Source organism: Chrysochloris asiatica, unplaced genomic scaffold (genome assembly GCF_000296735.1).
Source record: "Chrysochloris asiatica unplaced genomic scaffold, ChrAsi1.0 scaffold00369, whole genome shotgun sequence".
Lineage (NCBI taxonomy): Eukaryota > Metazoa > Chordata > Mammalia > Afrosoricida > Chrysochloridae > Chrysochloris > Chrysochloris asiatica.
The window spans coordinates 1,410,217-1,417,226 of NW_006408887.1; positions in this window are offsets into that span (position 1 = coordinate 1,410,217).

Sequence of the window (7,010 nt, forward strand, 5' to 3'; positions counted from 1 at the left end):
TTAGGGGAATATTGCATTTCTCTGTGGACATCCAGGGCTCATGTTTGGAATTAAATAAATATGACTAAACAATTTGATGAAAAACAATTTGCTATTAACTGCCAAGTGGCTTCATTTGTTACACTTGGGCCTATAGGGCCTTGAACCTCTGACCAGTCTTACACGGTCCGCAACATGAAAGGAATGTAAGAGATAAAATGCTGCAGGTGAGGGGAGAAGAGCAGCTTCTGGAGTTGCCTAAAGCAGATGTCACACAGATTAAACTAGATAGCTGATAGAGGCCCAGGGCCTACTGGATCCACTCTGCCAAAGGACTGAGGCCATATGCGAACCAGTGGGGCTAGTTTAAGGGTGAAGAAGAAAAGATTGAACTTGAGTGTTTTTAAAACGTTTATGTGTTTGAATGCCTTGTGGATATTGACTTACCCTGCCTACTATTTATTGTAAAATAGACAAACGTGTGATGCGAACGAATACTAGGGATTATGATTACAGAGGATTTGTAAGGCTTGTTCAATCTATACTTGATTGGGAGTTAGAATTTGCTCAGAAGAAATAGGTTTTTTATTTTTTTATTTTTGGAGAGTATGGGCCTTCAGTGGAATTCTAAGCCCCACTCAGAACATTCAGAGGTGGCACATTTGCATATGAAAAGACATACAGACCAACCCAGAACTCTTAGGAGAACAGGAAACTCATAATTGAAAGAAAACAGGAAAAAAGTAGACTATTTGGCTTTTTGAGTTTTAAGCAAGCTGTTTGCCTTGGAGACATCAAAGCCAGAGAAGTCTTTACTCATCAGAGAAAACTCCCTTCTAGGCCTGAAAGTTCAAGGGAGCTAGTGAGCAGTAGCTAGTGTACTTGATGGTGACCACCTGGGTCTACTTGTGAGTGGAAATGGGGGAAATGCAGCAATGAAGAGACGTGCTGAGTTTAGACATGTTCCATTGGCACCCACTGATATTGAGAGAGAGAAGAGGAAGGACTGATTGGTCTGAAGTGTAGGGAGTTGTGTGACCTCCTGAGCACATGGGCACTGACCTAGCCTCGGGGGCTAGGACTGAGAGTGAAGGGACCAGCTAATCTGAAGTGCAGGAAGGTGTGTGTGAACTCCGAAACTTGTAGCTGGTACCCATTTGACAAAGCTTGGATTCTTAGGGCTGAGCTGACCAGAAATTGAACAGATGAATATAAAGATGTTTGTAAATTGCTACAATTTGATGGACTGGACTTTTGCTTATGGTTACAGTTGCTCAAAATTCCAACCAGAATGGAAGATTCTTCAGATCAAGGAACAAGCTTGTCTTCTCGGTGTACTGAGTTGAAGTTATTAGTGTTATGTGCCATGGACTCAGTTCTAACTCAGCAATGCTGTATAGGGTGTCCAAGGAGTGGCTGGTGAAAATTTGAACCACCAACGTTGTGGTTCAAACTGACCTTGTGGTCCAGTGCTTTATCCCACAGTGCCACATAGGGATGGAAAATTTAGACACTGGCTATAAAAAATGGGGAACTATAAAGGCATGAAATGGCTGGTTTACAAGCTTTCATGGGTGTACTTAGTTTCAGAATGAGACAGGTAAGGTAGACTCTCCACTGAATAGTTTTCCTCTTTTCCAGATGGGTTTGGTGAAAGGGAGGGGAGGGTGAAGCTGATAGGATTTTATGATTCAATTGTGAGTAATTGTTAGCAGGATTAATTGTGATTTTCAAAACTGTAATTGTGGAAAGTGTGTCACTAAAAGGAGAAAGTAGTTATCTTTCATTTCAAGAACAGACAATTCCAGGATCATTAAGAAGGAACAGCATGAGATCCCTACCTAGAAAAATGGCAACAGCAGAGATAGCAGCAGAGGCAGTGGCATGGAGAAAGAGAGTAGCTGCAGACTCTAGGTCCATGGACTGATTAAAACTCTGTGATAATGGGCAGGAGACTGGCTTGCAGAATGTGACCTTTGGACATTTAATTGAATATATATATTTTTGCTTTGTTTTATATATGTTCGTCAGATATTTTTTGCTTTTTTCATTTGTTTATTTATGAAATATAAGATGCAAATGGGACCGGTGTGTTTTGGGTTGTACACATTTTAGTTATATAATGTTAGGTGCAAGTATGACTTTATTTAGGATTACATATGATTTATAGGTGTCAGTTCACAAAGGATGGACTGTAATAGGGTTTTGTGGCAACTTGACTGGGCTAGAGTTCTCACTGATTTGGCAATTGAGATGTGCTTATTCTCAAATTTCATGATGAAATTTAATACAGTATAGTTATCTCTACGATGTATTGCATGAGGTGAATCTTCTGCACTAGACCTCTTTGAAGTGTTCAAGAGCAAATATGTCTAGGTGTTCCTGATCCAAGTCACAGAATTTTCAATAACCTCATGTGAAAATTGGACACTGAATAAAGAAGATCTTAGAAGAATTGATGCATTTGAGTTATAGTGTTGGAGGAGAATATTAGAAGGACCATAGACCACTTAAAGAACAAACAAATCTGTTTTGGAAGAAGTGCAGCCAGAATTCTCCTTTGAAGCCAAGAAGGCCAGACATCCTCTCTCATACCTCAGACATATTATCAGGATGGACCATCCCTGGAGAAAGATATCATGCTTGGTAAACTGGAGGGTCATTGAAAAAGAGGAAGACTCCAACGAGATGGATTGGCACAGTGGCAACTGTGACTCATGCATGACAATGATTGTGAGGTTGGTGCTGGACCCGGCAGTGTTTCTTTCTGTTTTACATAAGGTTACTATAAGTTAGAACTGATTTGAGAGGATACCTAGCAACAAGTTTCACTGTCTCTTCTGACATCCATTTTGACCTTTTCCTTCTTTCTTGTCTTTGCAATGACTTTTTGCTTTCTTCATGTACGATGTTATTGATGTCATCCTACAACTCTTCTGGTCTTAGGTCTTTAGTTTAATGTATCAAATCTGTTCTTCAGATGATCTCTAAATTCAGTTGGGATATATTCAAGGTCATATTTCGGCTCTCGTGGGTTTGTTTTCATTTTCTTCAGCTTCAGTTTGAATTTGCATATGAGTAATTGATGGTCTGTTCCACAATCTGCCCCTGGCCTTGTTTTGACTGATGATATGGAGCTTTTCCATCGTCTCTTTCTGCAGATGTAGTCAATTTGATTTCTATGTTTCCCATCTGGTGAGGTCCATGTGTATAGTTATCTCTTATGCTGTCTAAAGGAGGTATTTGAATTGAACAAATCATTGGTTTTGAAGAATTCTGTCATGCGATCTCCAGCATGATTTCTATCATCAAGGCCATATTTTCCAACTACTGATCCTTCCTGTTTGCTCCCAACCTTTGCATTCCAATCACCAGTAATGATCAATACATCTTGATTGCATGTTTGATCCATTTCAGATTGAAGAAGTTGGTAGAATTCTTCTATTTCACCCTCACTTGCTTTAGTGGTTGGTGTGTAAATTTGAATAATAGTGGTATTAAAGGGGCTTCCCTGTAGGTGTATGGGTATTATCCTATCACAGACAGTGTTGTACTTCATGACTGATCTGGATATGTTCTTTTTGACAATGACTGCAACACCATTCCTCTTCAGTTTATCATTCACGGCATAGTAAACGATGTGGTTTTCAGATTCAAAATGGCCAATACCAGTTCATTTCAACTCAATAATGCCTAAGATATCAATGTTTATGTGTTCCATTTCATTTTTGACAACTTCCAATTTCCCCAGATTCATACTCCATACATTCCATGTTCCAATTTTCAATGGATGTTTACAGCTGCTTCTCTTCATTGTGAGTTGTGCACCATCAACAAATGAAAGTCCTTTGGACTTTTCTCCCATGGGCTTTACTCCATTTGTGTCATCATGGTCAACTCTACTTTGAGGAGGCAGCTCTTCCCCAATCACATTTTGAGTGCCTCCCAACCTGAGAGGCTCATTTTCCGGCACTATATCTGACAGTGTGTCTCAGCTATTCATAAGGTTTTCAGTGACTAAATACTCAGAAGTAGTTCATCACTCTTTCTACTAGTCTGTCATTGTCTGGAAGCTCATCTGAAACCTCTCCACCATGAGTGATAATACTGGTATTTAAAATACCAGTGACATAGCTTTCAGAATCATAGCAACTCACAAGTCACCACAGCATGACAAACTGTCAGATGAGTGGTGGCCGTTTGGTGCTAAATGGATACTGTAACTTTAAATTTTGAGAAGATCTGTGTGCATGCGTAGTAGAATCCCTCTTAAAACATTTACAGATGAAGATCAAAGAACACAGCCTTTGGTATGGATTACATCTCAATGTAAACGAAACAAAAATCCTCACCACTGGACCAATAAACAGCATTCTTATCAATGGAAAAAGAATGAAGTTGTCAAGGACTTCATTCTTCTTGAATCAACTATCAACAATCACAGAAGCAGCACTCAAGAAATCGAACAGCATATTGCATTAGGCAAATCTGCTGCACAGGACTTTTTTTAAAGTGTTAAAGAGTAAAGATGTCAGCTTGAGTACTAAGTTGTGCCTGACCCAAGTCATGGTATTTTCAATAACCACATATGCATGTGAAAGCTGGACAGTGAAAAAGGAAGACCATAGAAGAATTGATACCTTTGTGTTATGGTATTGGAGGAGAATATTGAAAGTGCCATGAGCTGACAAAAGAACCAATAGATCTGCTTTGGAAGAAGTGCAGCCAGAGTGCTCCTTGGAGGCCAGGATGGCCAAACTTCGTCCCTCATACTTTGGACATATTGTCAGGAGGGACCAGTCGCTGGAGAAGGATATCATGTTTGGTAAGGTGAAGGGTCAGAGAAAAAGAGGAAGACCCCCAACGAGATGGATTGGCCAAGTGGCAGCATCAATGGACTCAAGCGTGGCAACAGTAGTGAGGTTGGCCCAGGATCAGGCAGTGTTTTGTTCTGCTGTGCATAAGGTCACTATGGGTCAGTACTGACTCGATGGCACCTAACAACAACAACAACCACACGTCTGTCAGTTTGTCGTACTGTGGGGCTTGTGAGTCGCTATGATTCTGGAAGCTATGCCACCCATATTTTAAATACCAGCAGGGTCACCCATGGTGGACAGGTTTCAGATGAGCTTCCAGACAATGACAGAATAGGAAGAAGGAGTAACGAACTACTTCTGAATATTTAGTCACTGAAAACCTTATGGATAACAGAGACACACTGTGAGATATAGTGCCAGATAAATGAGCCCCTCAGATTGGAAGGCACTCAAAATGCGATTGGGGAAGAGCTGCCTCCTCAAAGTAGAGTTGACCATGATGACCAAATGGAGTAAAGCCTGTGGGAGTAGAGCCCTCAGGACCTTCATTTGCTGATGGGGCACAACTCAAAATGAGGAGAAACAGCTGTGTTGTTATTGTTGTTGTTAAGTGCCGTCGAGTCGGTGCCGACCCATAGCGACCCTGTACAGGGTTTCTGAGGCTGTAAATCTTTACAGGAGCAGAACGCCTCATCTTTCTCCCTCAGAGCAGCTGGTAGTTTCGAACTGCTGACCTTAAGGTTCACAGCCCGATTCGTAACCACTATGCTAAATATCCATTAATAATCAGTACATGGAATGTACAAAGTATGAATCTGGGAAAATTGGAAGTTGTCAAAAATGAAATGGAACACATAAACATTGATATCTTAGGCATTAGTGAGCTGAAATGGACTGGTATTGGCCATTTTGAATCTGACTATGGTTGACTATGCTGGGAATAACAAATTGAAGAGGAATAGTGTTGCATTCATTGTCAAAAAGAACATATCCAGATCAGTCATGAAGTACAATACTGTCTGTTATAGGATAATACCCATACAGGGAAGCCCAGTTAATACCACTATTATTCACATTTACGCTAAAACCACTAAACCCAGTGAGGATGAAATAGAAGAATTCTACCAACTTCTTCAATCTGAAATGGATCAAACATGCAATCAAGATACATTGATCATTATTGGAGATTGGAATGCAAAGATTGAGAGCAAACAGGAAGGATCAGTAGTTGGAAAATATGGCCTTGATGATAGAAATGATGTTGGAGATTGCATGATAGAATTCTTCGAAACCAATGATTTATTCATTTCAAAACCTCTTTAGACAGCATAAGAGATGATTATACACATGGACCTCGCCAGATGGAGTACATAGATATTAAACTGACTATATCTGTGGAAAGAAATGATGGAAAAGTTCCATATCATCAGTCAAAACAAGACCAGGGGCAGATTGTGGAACAAACTGTCAATTGCTCATGTGCAAATTCAAACTGAAGCTGAAGAAAATTAAAACAAGTCCACGAGAGTCAAAATATGACCTTGAATATATTCCAACTGAATTTAGGGATCATCTGAAGAACAGATTTGATACGTTAAACTCTAAAGACCTGAGATCAGAAGAGTGGTGGGATGACATCAAGAACATCATACATGAAGAAAACAAAAAGTCATTGCGAAGACAAGAAAGAAGGAAAAGTTCAAAATGGATGTCAAAAGAGACACTGAAACTTCACTGCAGCGTAGAGATGCTAAAGCAAATGGAAGAAATGAGGAGGTACAAGAGTTGAACAGAAAATTTCAAATATCAGCTCGATAAGATAAAGCCAAATATTGCAAAAAAATGTGCAAAATCTGGAATCAGAAAACCAAAAGGAAGCACACACTCAGCATTTCTCAAGCTGGGGGAACTGAAGAAAAAATTCAAGCCTCTACTTTCGTTATTGAAGGATTCTCTGAGCAAATTATTGACTCATGCAGAAAGCATCAAAAGGAGATGAAAGGTATTCACAGAATCACTGTACCAAAAGGAAATGGTTGCTGTTCAACCATTTCAAGAGGGAGCTTTGGTCAAAAGTCAATGATACTGAAGGAAGAAGTCCAAGGTGCATTGAAGGAATTGGCAAAGAACAAGGCACCAGGAATTGATGGAATAAAACTTGAAATCCTTCAAGAAAGTGAGGCAGCACAGGAGACACTCACTCATCTCTGC